The sequence below is a fragment of the Lepisma saccharinum genome, chromosome 17 (genome assembly GCF_977018435.1).
Source record: "Lepisma saccharinum chromosome 17, izLepSacc3.1, whole genome shotgun sequence".
NCBI lineage: Eukaryota > Metazoa > Arthropoda > Insecta > Zygentoma > Lepismatidae > Lepisma > Lepisma saccharinum.
The window spans coordinates 21,251,356-21,268,835 of NC_139245.1; the positions used below are offsets into that span (position 1 = coordinate 21,251,356).

The 17,480-nt window shown below is 38.5% G+C and overlaps 1 protein-coding gene across 1 annotated transcript in view; it reads right to left on the minus strand.

The window, feature by feature from the left end:
- l(2)34Fc (reeler domain-containing lethal (2) 34Fc) overlaps positions 1–17,230 on the minus strand; it is a 30,324-nt gene extending 13,094 nt beyond the window's left edge. The window contains exon 1 of the mRNA XM_083138509.1: positions 17,208–17,230. The gene's annotated coding sequence lies outside the window, so the exon portion shown is untranslated. The remainder of the gene's footprint in view (positions 1–17,207) is intronic.
- Positions 17,231–17,480: the final 250 nt, after the last annotated feature.

Sequence of the window (17,480 nt, forward strand, 5' to 3'; positions counted from 1 at the left end):
AAATGAAAAGACTTTAAAGATGAGAGAAAGTTCAAATAGTGTTGACAGATTGTTGGTTTCCCTACTTGAAGAAAGTTGGAAGAGAAGGAAGAAGAAATTTGAAAAGGAGAAAAAAGAGAAGAAAAGAAGAAGAGGAATAGGGAAAAGATACATGATAGTAACGACAAACAAGAATATTCAGAAACTGAAGAAACAACAAGGACTGATAAATCTAAAGATGAGAGACATTCTAATTTGTTGGGTAATATAATAAAATGTAATTATTAAGTTAGTAAATTTTAGAGGAAGATCTAATTTTCCATTTCTCTTGATGAACATTTTGAAAATTACTAGTTTATGTAAATTTTGATAAAATGATGGAAATTGTTCAAACGTAAATGAGCTTTTTAGAAAAAATGTGTGTATGTTGTTATGAGCCAAGTATATTGAAAATTGAGAAAATGAAAAGAAAAAAGTTATTTAATGTCAGTTGTTTTGTATAGGTTATGTGAAAACTAGTTGTGGTTCAATGTAAAATGTTTAATGAGGGTTTCGATAAAAGCGCTGGTAACTATTATTGTCAATGAGCGAGTAGATATTGTAAAATTGAAAAATAGCTTTGTAATAAGAAAAGGAAAAGGAAGATAGAAATATGAAATTAAACCTCAAAACTGTTTATGATGCTGCAAAATAAAGAGTGAAGAACGAACGAGAAAGAAGGTTGTACAGATGTGCTCAAAAGAAGTCAATTGGGAAATTCTTCAGAGATCAAGATGAAATAGCGTTAACAAAAGAGGAGATTGCATTAATAGCAGGATATTGAGAGTTCTTGGACATAGCTATATGAGGTAAAAGTCAGTGTGTATTAAGATATAGTGCGAGAGAGGCACATAAATATAAGGTCGAAGGCGGACCGGAAATGTTGAAAAATAGTAGGTCGAAGGCGAACCGAAAATTATTGTAGTTACGTAATAAAGAACATGCTGATATTTAAGTGAAAGATTATGTCCAGAATTCTGTTGCAAGTTAAGAAATAGTTTGTTCAAAAGATAAGCGACGTATGATAAGATGTAATTTCCTGAAATTAGTACTTTGAGCATGCTGATACTTTAAAGAAGAAAGAAGAAATGAAAGGTAAAGATCATGACAAGAGAAAGGAGGTTTACTGTTAGGTTAATTTCATGAAGTATGATGATATTTTGTAAAGACAGAAATCAAAATATTTTTATAATGTTCTACACTTACCAGCCTGTACCTGCTCTAGTAAATAATTGAATCACAACATGTGGAAAATTTAAAATTATGGAATTGTAGTAACTGTAAGAGAGAGATTTATGTAAGTCAGTTGAAAAAAATCGAAAACCTGCAAGACTAAATGTGATTGATTAATGTTACTTGTACTGGATTGATAGACCGTATAGTGATAATGATTGAAAGTTGATTTTATGTAAGGTATAAAGATAGGTGAACTATGATAATATATATGTTGGAAAGTTTGCATAGAATGTTAATAGTTCTTAGATGAATGAATACACATGGTGCTTATGTGTGAATTCAAGAGTAAACATTTAAATTTCTATTGTAGTGAATTCACGTGAAATCATTGTAATTATTATATACACATTTAGTAACTGAAAATCATATCTTACAAATATTTTTGTGCTACATATAAAGGAATATCGATATCGTTATGTGTATTTTAAAAAAAAAAATGATAACTGTAATGTGAGTGTGAAAAATATATATACGAGGTCTGGTCAAAAATTTCAAGGGGATGAATAGACTCTAAAAGACATTAGCTCTTCTTGATCAGTCCATCTAATGTCTCTTCAGAGGAGGGGGCATCTATAACCGATTATTTTGAGGACTGATTATTTCTTCCGAGAAGAAGGAGGATAGAGAGATTAACACCCCTCAGGCAAAATGAACTGTCCTTACTATGCAAAGACAAAGGGACAAAGGAAAACGCGGTGAAGTTTTTCGAGCAGTGTTTGTAGAGCCTTTGAGTGAAAGGCCGTGTTGTTGCTTCGCGCGTTGGCTGCAGAAGTTTACATGCAGCAGTTGGCGTCGAGATCTCTGGCTATAAAGAATCCGCGAATTTGATAGTGCTATCGGCAGAAAGTTGCAGTTAGTTATTCTTGGACTGTTTTTGTAGATGTCGTTTGCCTAGTGAACAGTTAACAGTGATCTGTGTTCCGGACATTTGAACGTTCGCGTGATTGAGAAAAGAGCGCGCGGAATTTTATTCAAATACAAACTGTTTTCTCGTGGCAACTTTTATAGCGCGAGAAGTGAAAAGAACACTGCAAGCGTGTATTAGTGAACTGAGAATTGCTAATCGAGGTGACGACGCTGATATCAAGTTCGACCTTTGAACTATGAATGCGGCGGTGAATTACATCGAGGGATAGACGTTGAAGATCTTCGAGGGAAAGAAGAAGCGGCGGAAAGAAGACATCAAGGAGCTTCTGCCAATAGTGTTCCCCCCCCCTAGTGTCGAGAGCTCTCGAGAAGTTTACTTTTATATCGGAAGTGTTGATTACAGTCTAAGTGATAGCGCAGCGCTGAGTAAATTTCGTAAGTAGGTCGACCATATTCTTTTAATTGAGGTTAAAGTGTTTATTTTCTGTTTATTAATCCACGTTACTAACCAAAGATTAATCTAACCAGAAGGCAACTGGAGGTAAATTTTGTATTAGTTTTAACTATGTAAACCAAAGCCCTCCAGCTTACCAGGGCAAATTAAAAATTTATTAATCGCTAGTTCATTTTAGAAGTTTGTAATAAATAACCAGTAAAGAATCCTTGGGTTTTCTTAAGCAGTTTTTAAAGTGTAAATCAGAAATGTAATACCAAAAATATGTTCTAGCGTAAGCGAAACGGCGACACAAAAGTACAATAACAACTTTTATCGTTACAACGATAACGATAAAATAACAACGGGAAATGGCCGTGGGAGTAGGACAAGGAAGAAACAACCCAACTTCCTTTCGTTGTGACAAGTTGAAGGCTGAACTCTGCCCGAGGAAGGTTAAAGACTAGCAACTTATTATTTACCCCTCCCCCGCCAAGCTTTAAAGGTAATAATTTCAAGTTCCGTGTCAAGGTTCTCCCTCCAAAAAACGCAGTCAAGTCTTTTTGAGCCAGTGGCGTACACCGGATTATTATTATTATTTTACGGGCTGGAATTGTAAAGGTGGATATTGCGTTCTAGAGGGGGCGAGATACACCACTACTATTTCATAAATACCCTTTCAAACTTTCGTCTCTAAGACAGACAAAAATTGTAATCTAAGGCGGGTTTTCAGTTACCACTTTGGTTTTTCTAGAGTTCTTTCCTGCTTTAATTTGAAAAATTATGTAAACCTATCAGCCTCCTCGTGCGTACGTCAGTGTTTTGCACAAGAAAATATGGAAGGGCCTAATTTGAATACAGAAAGCGTTGCTCTCACTAACTTAAATTCCAACAGTAGCAGAAGCTGATGAAACAGAGCCTCTATACAAAATTGATTCTCCGCCGATTTAGAGCCCCAGGCTCGAATATATCGTGGAGAGAGAAGAGACGCGCGAGGTACTTTTATCTACAGGGATGAGGTAGCATACACCACACACATCTGCTTAAAACTATGCCACCTCCCTATTTTTTTATGTAACACTATACTCTGTCTCGTGAATCTGTGTAACAACGCCGCACATACCGGTAGAGAACTGATGGAACCAAGTGGGCGGAGCAAAGCAGTGCGCGCTGTTGCAAACGCTGGTATCTGCAGTTGCGTCCTCCTCCATGCGCAGAGGACTTGTTTTCATTCGCTTGCTCGAGACTCCTGGACAGAGTATATAGCAGTTCTGTGGTTTTGCCTTCTGCATTATAACGCCAGTTTCTACAATTTCAAGGTCGCAAGAATACATTAACTTACACACTCCGCATTGCCTTCTTGACAAAGTTCAATATATTTGGCCTAAACGTCGCATGAGACTACAATTCGAAACGTTAGCTGGGAAGGGTTGGGTGGGCACTTCAGGAATTAGTCTGAACCCTCAATGTCCCGTACACTTTTGTTTGTTGTACCATAATAATTGTCCGATAGGCAAACTGTGACATTGGTGTATACAGAAGAAGAAAATTAAACACGGGAATGAACCATACAACGTTATTACTCAAGGATCAGTACAAATTTGCCGATCAAGTATCCAAAAGAACATAAATAAAAAGTCACCATTTTTGGCATACCGGACTATAATTATGGGACAGAGGGAGTAATTATTGTTATTATTTCTATTATTCAAATTTCTTGCGACGCCCATGGGAACAATTATGAGTGAACCCCCCAAAAAAGTTTGCTGCCTACGGCCATAAGGACATCTTACCGCAGAGCGCAGACAATCACATGATACTAGTAAAAGCAGTTCAAGACTACCACGTGTCTACCAGTAGCAGCAGATTTTCACTCAACCAACCTGCATTCCGGTCCATAAGTTTCGATGCGAAATTAAGTTCATGAAATTGGGCTTTTGGACAATCTCGCAATGAAATTTTCGCTATTCTTTTTAGAACGGCAATAATCAACTGAAGATTTGGAAAAACGTACTTGTCAAGGTATCAATGTTAACAGTATCAAACTTCCACATAACTTGTCGTTTCTTATTTGCATTTATTTATTGTTTCAAGGAGAATCCACTCGCTACAGGCGTGTACTTGGAATAATGTTATTGCATGCTGAGAGCTGTTCTGCAATTTCAATTCTAGACAAAATCAAGCTATTAAAGAATAAGGAAAGCAGTCCATCTTGAAGGTTATTCAATTTGCAATTATAGCCAAAGCTATAATCAAATTCAAGAGAATAACAGGTTTGAAATGAACAAAATTGCTCAGAAACATTCCAAGGTTAACTTCCTACTCTTACATTACAGGTGCAACTGGGCGTCATTTCCTCTTAAAATCTGTGCTGTTAAATATTATTGGTTCCAGCAACACAGCTATGATATACGAAAACCTTTTTAAAAAAGTTATGTATGCATATTCGAACCATTGTACATACAATGTGCTTCCAACAGGGATCGAACCCGGGATCCCTTGTTTACAAAGCGACTGCATTATAACGATCGGGACGCTCGACAAGAACTTTTAAACCACCGTGTGCCTCCGCTTGGCAGGGACGGCGGCAGGGGTGGGCACGGGTGGGCAAGTGCCCACCCAAAAATCCCTGTGCCCACCCAATCAAATTCAATAAATATATAAAATTAGGAAATGTAAATGGTTCTGTAAGTATAGGCTGGTCCTCACTCCATGCATATTTTACTTGTGAATATTGTAGATACTAGAAAGTTCACAAGCTTCATCCCATAACAAGCTATGATGTCATTTAGCGAAATTTTTGTCTAGTAAGTAAGTTTATGAAAATTTGAGCAAATATTCTGTTGAATGAAATGAATTTAAGCTTTTCTTTCTACTTCCTTAATTTTGTCATCGAAAAGCTAAAAGTACTCTCAGAACTCATTTTAAAAATGTGATCTAATGAACACTGCTATGATTAGAAGCAATCAACAGGCTTACTAAGTTTTATGGGATACTCACAATTATAAGGTTTTTGATCAAGAGTTAATCAGAATTTAGGAGGATTTGGAGAGTTTCAGCTCCCAGCCTTCAATGGGGAAAAATTGCTTCGAAAGCAGATATATTGAAGAAAAAAAGATATTTGGAATGTGGAAAAATATTAAAATATATAACTAACCATCTGACATGACTTGGACTAAAGGTTATAGACTAACTGAAACTGTGCATAGATGGGAGTGAGTTCTTGATGTTGTCAGGACCGGACCTCCACATAAATCTCGGCCTGGGTATGATCAATGTAATAAACAATAAAAAAAATAAAACATCTTCTTCGCCTTGCTTCCTCCAGATACGCACGAAATTATATCGACCTTTTTAATTGGGTCCACACTGCAATATCAGGAAAGGTATGCGGAATTTTATGTTTGATTGATTATTTTTTTAAAAAAAAGCTTCGCTTTTCTTCACTTTTGGTTAATCGCAATGATGACATTATGAAAGAGATGAATGTACACTCACAAAAACACACATTCTCATACCGGGATTCGCACCCAGTACCCCTGCATCATAGCGCATTTGCATAACCACTCCGCGGGTAATTTGATGTGCCACTTTCTTTATTATATCACATTTTTTACATAGACTAGCTGTCATCTTAAAATAATGCAATGTATCTAAAATAACAATTTTTAATTTGTTCTAATTAATAACGAGTAATCACAATCACTATCACACCAAGGTGGCCAAATTTTAATGTAACAGTTTTGTAGGTTTGGAAAAATCTATAGAATTGAAAACTAAACTGGTAAACGCTGTAAGTGCTACAATAATTCAAACACCGTTTTACACGTTAAACTGGGAAATGTGCCATGCTTTATAATGTGGTAAACGTAAAATGTGACTGGTAGCCCTCTAAGTAGTTCAAAGGGCGTGTAAAGAGGTCACTAGTGTGCACGTTCTTACGTGCTGATGTGCGGAACGATGCGATTTCCCAACACTTTCGCTTTTGGCACTTACAACGTTTACCACTTTTAGTCCTCAATTAATGAACTGATCTAATTAGTGGCTAGCACTATTTACAAGTTCTCTTCCGACATATAAATTTTCACTATCAGTTATGCAGTTCTTATGATTAACTTGCATGAATTTCAAAGAAGAGGAAGAAATGGTGGAAAGAAAGCTTGATTCGAGGGTCTCAGAAACCTATAATGAATGAGGCAGCAAATTTAAAGAAAAAATTGCAAATAATCCAGTAGTGATTTTTTTTTAAGTCCACATGCTCAAATAGGCTAATTGTCACTAGATCTCCATTTTGAACTGTAGTCCTAACGAGTGTGCATTGGCCTTCCACTGTGAATCAAACCCAGGACCACTTAATTATAAGGCGGGAGCGTTATGCGATCGGAGAGACGATATACAGAAATAACTCTCAACCATATCATTTTATCATAACATAAGATGCGTCCATTTAAGAGGTGGATTACACTATTATTATGATTGGCCCATGGACGCCCGCAGATTTTCTCCAAGGAGGGGCAAGCATGGTAATTTGTTCCAGGGGGGAGCAAACGAGACATATTTTCCCCCTTAATAGTAAGTACTGCCCCCTCAAAGAAACACTTATTAAAACTGAAGCTCTCATGTTCCTACAACACCCACCCTTCCAATAATTTACATAAATTACTGTGAATGAAATGCAATATATGGTGTGCTTTTGATTTAATTGTTTTATTTTACTTGACTTCTTGTGCCACTTTTGGCTAATTTGCGAAGATGGGGTGAGTGATAAGATGAAATTGATGAATGGACACTCACAAACATCCATGCCCAGGCCGGGATTCGAACCCGGGACCCCTTATAACGGTCAAATATTGAGTTACAAGTAATTAATCTAATTGCCCGTTAGTAGGAATTAATTGCAATTGGTAATATTAATATCCGTCGCGAATACAGGTGTCTAGCGAACTGTCTTAGCCAGCACTAGCTTGCTCAACCACAGTTTTTCGCCCGAATTCGGATTTACATGCATTCTTATGGGAAGAGCAAGAAAAATGCAACTTCTAAACCAATGGACCGAATTGGATGAGATTTCAACCAGCGGAAGACCACATCATGAAAGTACTGATTCCAAGATTTGAGCCTAATCAGAACAGAAATACGGGAGTTATGATTTATTAAAGATTCATCGCTGGATTGAATAGAAGACGGAACCCTACTGAGTTGGCCTCTCTGAACGTGTCGAATACAAAAGAGGAAGAGTTAGCCTAATCTCTGCGCGAGGGGCTGCTACCAGGGGTTAAGGACCGGAGTGAGCATTGACCAGGATAGGAGGACAACGGTCAAAGCACCAGAAACAATAAACAAGCACCTGATCATAGAGGGTAGCGCGTCACTACGTTCAAATCTGGAATAAAAGGGATGATTTGGAGTAGAGAGACACAGTTTTGCCTACAATCGCCACCGGAGTGTGAGCTACGCGCGACCTAGCTGCGAGGTCTGGATTTGTTTTCCTCGAGTGAGTGTTTCAGAGCCATGGAGTAGAGCAGAATAGAACCAGGGGGTCCTTCTCCCCCTCGCCGTCAACGCATCCGTGCACATACGTGTGGTTATGTGAGAATAACGCCAGACACGTCCACCCGTGTCAATCGTCCGAAACAACGTCCTAAGTAGTAAAAGTTAATAACATTTGATATCCATGTGAAACCGCGAATGGCTCATCGCCCAAGTCACGTATCTGTACTTACGAGTGACCGCGAAGAACTGACCTATTATTGCGCAAGTTGTCGTATGGAGTCGACAGTGTACGTGTACCGTCCTGACGTCCCTGCGAAGTGAACGAGTGAAGCCAGGATCCGATGATGCCAGATGGAGCTGCCGACTGATCCACTTTCGCCAACCAGAATAACCGCGAGGTGCAACAATGGAGTGTGGAGGACTTCCAAAACTATAGGACCACTTTCACCCAACCCAGGTCAGAGGGAATGCAGCGAAGGTAAGATCCAACCATGTGCGTGTGTGAGAAATATGACGACTATCTACCGCGAATCTGCGTAAATCAAATCATTGCTTAACTTAAATCAGTGCTATGGCATCCCTAGACATCGGTATTCCGACGGACAATGTTAAAGATCAGAGTTAATGTTAACGGCAAACAATAGTTCATTGAATATATTTATACCTTCAGAAAAGATAGAAGGGGTTCGCACAAGGAACCATTATTCACTTTATACTTAAAATCCTAAACGGTAAATTGTAAACGGCAATGTAGCCAAGACATAGCAAGAGTATGGTCAAAGTAGTAAATAATCTAACCTTTGTATTTGTCATATTGTCGCAATATGCCATAGAATGAGAGAATTAATGTGAGATCGAGTGAAACAGGGCAAGATGTAATGTGTATTTATCTGTGCTTTAATATATGTGTATATTCAGAAACACCGTAGTAATATGTAACGTCATTTCAGGTATTTAAAATCAAATCCTCCTAGGTTTATTCTCGGTAACTCCGACTGTTAGGCACTTATCCTGACCGTATTATAATTCATGTAATGTTTAATTCGCCCAGCAGGTGAGGCGAGCGATTCTTCGTTGTTGCGTTGGTAAGCTCAGTTTAGTTGAGTTAATTGAGTTAGTTAGTTATTAAATTAGCAGCCCGTAACACCCTGGGGTTGTAGTGCGATGTGCTAACCACTCCGCCACGGGGACGGCTATATGTGTGTAATGTATAAGTTTATGGTAACATCCACTTTCCATAGGGGGCGTCCCCCCTGTCACCTTCTCCCCTTTCCGGACGCCCATGGATTGGCCTGAGATTTAAACTGTTTCTTTCACGTACGGACAAAAACATTTTAGACTTAGATGAAACCACGTCGTTGTTCGCGGAGTTGTCTGTTTTGATAAAAAATGAAGCATTGTGGAGTTCAAATCACTACCTCAACTTTCGAAGTGCTATGAACTGTTGACCAGAAGCATAATTTCTTGAATTTTTCTTGACATTCTTGACTGGTATGAAAATTTTCTCAACTGGGGGAATGGAACCCACGCGTTGCCTCCTTTTCACGCAGTGATTGAAGGGAGAACCCCTGACCATCATTTGCGTCCAGGGCTACCTTAATATTAATAATTCGTGGAAAGTAATCAAGACAAGATTTGACTCATTGTTATATTTCAAGTCGATTTTCTGCTAGTTTTGACAATTGGTGACGGTGAAGTTGAATGGTAATTAGATGAATGTCATAAAGGGACGAACACAAACAAGTACGGAGGTACAAAACACCAAAAGGAATATCTTGACTGCGGTTACAGGCACCAGAGGCTCATTTGCCTACAAGAATACAGTTTCCAGGGTGTACTATTCAGGAGGGAGGTTGACATTTGAGTGTGTTCGAAAAGGTCACACTTACAGCACTAATAATCTGTGAAAAAGATACGAATTACTGGATACGATTGTTTGATGAATTCCTTTGCTTTCAAATCGCTTTGTACACAAGGTAAGAGGGATATCTCAAGTGAAAGAGAGTGAAAGACAGAGAGAGGGGCGGAATACATGTTAGTCAAACTCACAATGTCTTACGTTTGTACTGCCCACCCTAATTTATCAATATACAGCTTCTGCCCACCCGGTCGAAAAATTCTGGCGCCGCCCCTGCCGCTTTGTACCGAACTCCTTTATTACAAGGCGACGACGTTACCACTACTCCATCGGGAGGCCTCTCAGAAGGATACGAGATAACAGCACAACCCACAGAGGATTATGCACCCTAGCCTCAGGCTTCAAGCGTGCGGTTCTCGGTTGTACGACGTGAAGAGAATGACTTTCCGGGTGCATTCGATTACCCCGTACACCACAGGATAAAAACTAAGAAAACAAGAACTGGACCCTTAGTTGAGCAACAAACTGCAATTTTATGAAGGCTGAGATATGGAATGGATGGCGTTCGTGCTGGTCGTCCTCGTCATGGCAAATTACTTGTCTCGTTCGCATTGTAAAATAATATCTACGAGACTTGTTCGGACATACCAAGAGAATATGGTCTTTCTTATTTATAGGTGGGTCATATTTTGTTTATATTAATTACAAATTCTACAAAGTTACAATTGTGAACCTGTGATGCATGGTTACATATATTCAAGGATAACAAAACTTAAGAAAAGTTGTTTCCCTTAACCTCTGGACGCTGTTGTTCATTGTGTCAGGCTGTGTGTATATGCGTGCTATATATTTCGAGAACCGAGAAGGAAACTAGAGAAGCATTTGCAACTAGCGACGAGACAAACTCTCTCTAAATTTATTTCGTCTCGTTAACATCAATGCTTGGTACTAAAAAGGGATGTTGCCAGAAAAAAATAAATTGTTTTAAATTGTTCAACACAAGATCTAACAGTCGTCCCTGTACGAAATATAGGATAATAGAAAACGCGACAGGTTTCTCGAAAGAATGACATGAAGAAATTGAGATTGTTACTGGGTGCCTGATTAGCGTATTCGTCTCGCTGCCAAGTATTCAGAGTTTATAGAGACTGACAGCGACAGGACATTGTGTTCTTTCATCTATATTTAATTTAGTATAACATTAATCTTCATCGTCCAATTACTCTAAAATAGGAACAATCCGCACTTGATATCACTCAAAGATTTTAAGTCTTCCAAATGGGATATTAGGAGTTTATGTAAAATTATATGTACCCAATATAAGAGGTTCTCATGAAGCTCACGTTGACATTTCTGAATTTTTCAGCACAAACTTAACAAGGGAAACAAGGTGAATTTCTGCATTCTGTACTTTATATCTAGACCTAGAGATAATTTAAGCTTTGGTTCAGTTGAAAATTATTTCTATCTGCATTTACAATGTTTATACAAATGAAAGTTTATCTCATATCAACGTTAATATTTTATTACTGGTCTAATCAAACAATTTCAATTACCAGAAAGGTCGAGTTCACTTGAGTCTACAAGAAGGTTGAACAAGCATTTAAATTTTCGGAAGATTAGCAAGAAAACACACAAAAGATCTACATGAGAGAGCAAATAGTTCGTGCATTCTTCCGTCTATGAAGTGTCTTACATTTACCGTAAGCAGTTATATTTAACACTTGAAAATTTCAAACTGTGCCATGAATTTCAAGTTGCCTATTCTATTAATGACCAAAAGCACGATTCGGGACTTGCTGCAAGAAATGATACCGTTTCATATTGAACCCATTCATAACACTTCGACACAGCAACAACTCGGGTCCACAACAAGGAAAACTGCGGAGAGGAATTTGCCAAGTGACATTGACCTCGCGCATGATCCAGTTGAAAGAACAGCTGCAAGATTTCCTCTAAGACAAGGAGGAAAAAGCAGCGCTGGAAAGAAAAATCGCATGCAGTAGTGGAGGGAAATCCCCGGTGGAAAAACAACCATCATCTTGTTGCCTGGGGCGTAGAGGCATATAAAATATATGCACTGTCATGATCTTCTCGTTGTAGGGCCGGTATTTTGTGTTCCCAACATCTTGCTTTAAAACTACGGAAGCAAATGAAGACCGAGTACAGGTCTCTCCACTTTCTTCCGATGTGTCCAAACTTTTATTATATGCAATCAATGTCCTTTGCACAATATAATGCTCAATAAGTGACAAGCTTCAGCAAGACAGGAAATACAGCCTCCAACGCCATCATATTAGAGGAAAGGTGAATGAAAATATGATTGACAATATGAATTCATGCACCTATGAACTTTACTGTGCATGATGTACTGCAATAGTTTGGCCAGTGACTGCGATTGGGGAGGGCGGGGGAGCAGTTGACCCCCACTTTTTGGTCCCGCAATATTCCTTATCTACCAAAGGAAAGTAAACTGCCCTTGCACCCCCCTCCTCGAGTTTTGGCACCTTCCAGTTTTTGAATCGCCGCCACTGAGTTTGGCCATTGTGTCAGTATTAATTATTGAAATACAACATACTCTCCCCGCCCCCAAAACTCTCCGTATGTATCATATGTACGATATCATTTCCGGTAACAATCTTCCACGAATGTCCTACATTATCTTCCTCCCCCCTGAAATATTAGTTGAAGATTTATTAATTTGGGATGAGAAAGATTGGATCATAATAGGTCGATGTTTGTAAATTGATCTAATATTTCTTCAAATGTCCTGTCATTTAGGGCAAAATTCACAGTATTGTTTTTATTAATACAAGGTAATAATTCATATTTTCTGTTTTTGTACTTTGAGTACTTTGGACTCCTAATATGCAATTTCTACTTCCAAGGCATTAATTTCAGCCACCTAGTTACATGCATTAATTGTGGAAGTGAACGAACCACTCAGGGTCTTCACTACATTTTTTATATGTATCATCGGTAGAATGCTATCAGTACATTTATATCGCTATATTCCATGAATTAAAATAGTGGGATGTAGGCCAGTTTATATTTGGCGATTGGCCTTCCTTGTCTCCCCATGCCATATTAATTTGATTTGCGACGCCAATGATTATTCTTCCTAGAGGAATCTCCCACTCTGCCACTTGTGCAACTCAAAAGTTTCACTGATTTCACCTTCAGTTGCCCTAATAACAAAAACTCTTTCACATGCACATTATAAGTAACATTGAAGCTCAAATTAAACTTCCAAGAGATTGTAGTTGCTTCTTAGTCATTGTGAATGTGTGCACCTATTGGCGTAGTACGGCCTTGCATATGCTAAGTATATAATGGTTGCAACCTTGTGATTAAATGACCCGAATTTATACAGAAAAAACTCACTTTAAGAAATACGCGATTAACCTTGGATGATTTATACCAAGTTGGGAACCTTCCGTGAACTCTTAGGACGATGACAAACATGTTATGGAACACTAGTTCTCTTATTGGAGAAGGTTTTTACCGAACGGCAAAGTTACAATTTAAACAGTATCTATAACTCCGGTGTTAGATCATTGCATATATGGTGCAAGAACACGTGCATGGTCTCTTACATGAAATAGTAGGCCTCGCGAACGAATGTGCTACCATCAGTCATACAAATTGATAATCGTCCACTGTGCAAGAGTCCAAGCCTTCGAGCTTGCCAACACTGCAGATACAGAACTTACTTTCTCACCAGAATTTATGCACGAATCCTGATGTAACACAGGAAAATACACACACTCAGATAGGCTAATCGGACCTGGACTTCAAATGGGGGCAGATTTCTTGTGCAATCTGCCTGTATTGGAGTTCGAACCCACGACCATTAAAATTAATTCGTTAATTAACATGAAAGAGAAGATAGATAAGTCTCTTCCTTGACGTCTGAAAATTGCGATCCCCTCTCGAGTTCTTGACATCTATAAAAGGCTACTGTTTGTGGAGGAATCGAAAAAATATCAAACGAGGGTCTGAAGATAGTGAAATTCTTTTCTGTAGTCGCTTATTAAAATTATCTTCAGATATATCCTAGACCTTTGGTCTTTGGAGTGTTCGCCTTATTTTTGATGATTACTACCTACTACAAAGAGCAGTTTCACAACACCTACAGTGTAAATGATTTATACTGTGCATAATATGTTACTAGTTATGGTGCATTTACTTTAGCGAAAATTGCAAAAAACAAATAATGAGGCTGCCTTTTCAGTTATTTGTTATTAGTTCACAATTAGTTATTTGGGCAATATCCATTATGAAACCTCAACTAGCACATGTCTGCATAATGCAATAAAAGTACTACACGGTATATTCTAGCTAACGAGATTTTCTTTGTTAGTGACATACTCAAGGGAAGGGGTGGGCAAGCCCCATGGGCCTACATACTAAATCCGCCAATGACAGCTCCATACGGAGAAGTCAAAAATTAAGAAATGGTTATGACAACATTTGGCAAACCTTCAATGAGCCTATAGAGCAAGACAGTGGCGTGCCCCCCCCCCTTTGTCCCAGTATTCCTAAAAAAAACGTTAAAGGTAGGAAAATATGACAAAATGAGGGCAGATTACCAAGAAAAAGTATACATAACCCCTCCCTTTCGAAAATCCTGGGCACGCCACTGGGCGAGAGCTAAAGAAAGGGACATCTGCTTCCACGAGAAGTATTTTCAGAAATCACCTGAACCACATTGAAAGTTGAAAAATTCCGAAATACACTATCTTCCATTATTTCTCCACCTGGATAAATAGAGACGTCAAGGAAACACTTTACACCAACGGAACGTAAAGTAACTTGTAGCATACAACTGGAAACTTATTGGAGCGAATTTACAATACCGGATCCCTCCCCGATTTTTGTAATATTTCGCACACACACTAATTGAGGCCTCCTAATCACGAATTTGAAGTTAAAATTTGGGGGTCACGTGTAGAAATTTCAAAATAAGCTAAATTGAGTAGTCCGCGATTGGAACAGAAACCCTGGATTTCTCCACGAAAACAATGGTTATTTCAATATTGTACGTTTCAGAACGAAATTTTAACTATGTTTGCCTAACCTTACCGTGAATGTTTTTTGTGGCTATGCGTGAATGGTTTGTGGGGCACCGTAAAAAAATGTCAGTTTCGTAGCACTTGAGCGACAAATTTTAACTACACAATCGTGATCAAGTGTCACATTATTGACTATGCGAAATATGAACCAATGCCCTGTATTATTAATATGTACCCAACTAAAAGTTACTAAAAACTTACGAAAGAAAGAACTTTATTTCCTACCTTCAAAGTCGCCATCTTCCTCGCAAAACGCAGATTACTGAACAAGTGAACGCTAAGTTGAACAAACATTGTTTCCATGCTTGTATACGGAGAACGATCGCGGTAATTGAAAACCTTCTTTTACAACTTCTACACGTCCGGTAGTATTGTAAATAGCCCTTTTATTGCCTCTTATCCACGGATGTCCGCAGATTTTTCGAAAGTGAGGAAGGGTAGGAGAATAATATAAAATCGACGTAGTGTTCTCAAGAGCGACGTATTGAGATTTTCGTAGGCTCACGTTTACGAGTACTCTATTTTCATCAAAGATTATCAAGATAATACACTCCTCACAAAAAGTTTGGAATATTTTTACATTAGGCACAAAAAGTTTGGCATATTATATTAGGCAATAGATGATAGGCACGGTGGTATATGTCTGCGAAAAGACGAGAACGTCCACCAGGCAGATACCATGTGTTGTTGCATTCCAAGGGCATGGGTGTTCATTAATTTCATTCTCATCTTCGCGATTAGTCAAAAGTGGCAGAAAAGCGAAGTAAAATAAACCAAATCAAACACGATTGAAATGAACGATTCTATGCATCTATATTAACTATTACGACACGAACACAAAAAATAAATGTATGGGGTAAGAACTAACAGCACATGTATAAAGTAGGAAAAAGGAAACCAGAAAATAAGATTGAAAATTTACGAAGAGGGGGAAAAAAGGACAACATTGGGATATTACTAAAAGAAAATACAATAAATGTAGGAAGTAAAGTACAACTACGAAAACCGAAGGAAGACAATATGTCAAGACGCGAGTAGGAATAAAGATTTCTTCCTTATCCAAATAAGATCAAATGACCCCCCCCCCCCCCCCGTATCCCTGTGCTGGCGCTCACGTTCTTATCGCAGACGATGTGGTGAACTACAGTAGCAAGTGAGAAACTATTTATGCCAAAGCGTAGCGTGGTAATGTGTGTTACACTTAAATGAAGGAATGACCTGCATGTAAAAAGAAAGGGCAGCGTTTCAGGTACAGTATCACCGAACCGGCAAATTTGCAGTAAACAATTTCCTTCAAGGAGATCCGTTTATATGTATGCACCTGTTACAAATTTCGTGTCAATTGAAAATACAATATACAGGAAAGCTATATTGTGAAAGAATTGTGAACTATATGATGTCAGGTTTTTCTTTTTCCTTGACCATTTAACGTAACTTTTACGCCTGTTCTGCAGAAATCAACATAGCCACAAATTTATGGACTTATTCCTGCTCATCAGAGGGTGTGGGTGCTAAAAGCAGTTGTGTCAAATGGGACATATACTGAAAACTGCGTCTGCTGCTATGGCGGATTGGTGAGCGTAATGTTCTAAGAAATCTGAGGCCCCAGGTACGAAACCCGGTGTTTGTCCCTTAATTTGCGAGCCAAGCTTATTAATACTCATAGTTAGTGCAATACACGGTCGTACCCAGGTAAAAAATTCGGGGCTTTGGAAAAGTAATAACTTTCATGAACGGAAAATAATTTTCTTGATTGTGGAACATACCATATGCAGTTGTGTTGCAACATGTCGATTGAGGAAGAAAAATATTTCTCCTATAATACGTACGTACAATGGGATGCACAAGTATTGCATGGCAAATTTTCCATGGCTATTTTCATTAAATCTTCTCTTTTATCCTACTTGGATTTAAGGACTGAATTTTTATACATGCTCGTGCAGGGGTTGTCAGTAGCATTTTGACATTTGGTTTCAATTCCTGAAGATCTCAATGCGTAAAACAAAATAATACACATGGTTATGCACAATTTACTTGGTAATACTTATGTATCCTACTGTACGTGCATGTTATTGTGCTTTCAATGCATCCTCTCCGTACTTATGTAATTGAAAAAAGAAAAGACAAAGAGTAGAACGAAGTGCCATTTAACAGAAATTAACATACAAAACAGCGCATTAACCAGAAAGGAAAGAAACTTGTCAACTTCTTACGTAATTATACGAACAGGAGAAATATGAGCGTCTTACCTGTGTGCCGTGATGTGAATGCGAGCTTCAGCGTTTCTCTTCAACTTCGTTACTTACGGCCACAGGGCTTCCTACGTCTTGATTGGCCTCAGCAGGTGGAGTGAAAGCGAAATTCGTCCAATGGCATAGAACAGGTTCCAAGTGAGCAAGGATGAGAACCCTTGGCAGGAAATGGCCTGGAAAACAGGAGTGAACGATTCACTCCTTGCCTGTTAGTCTGAAGGACAAAGGAATAGGTCTCCATTGGAAGT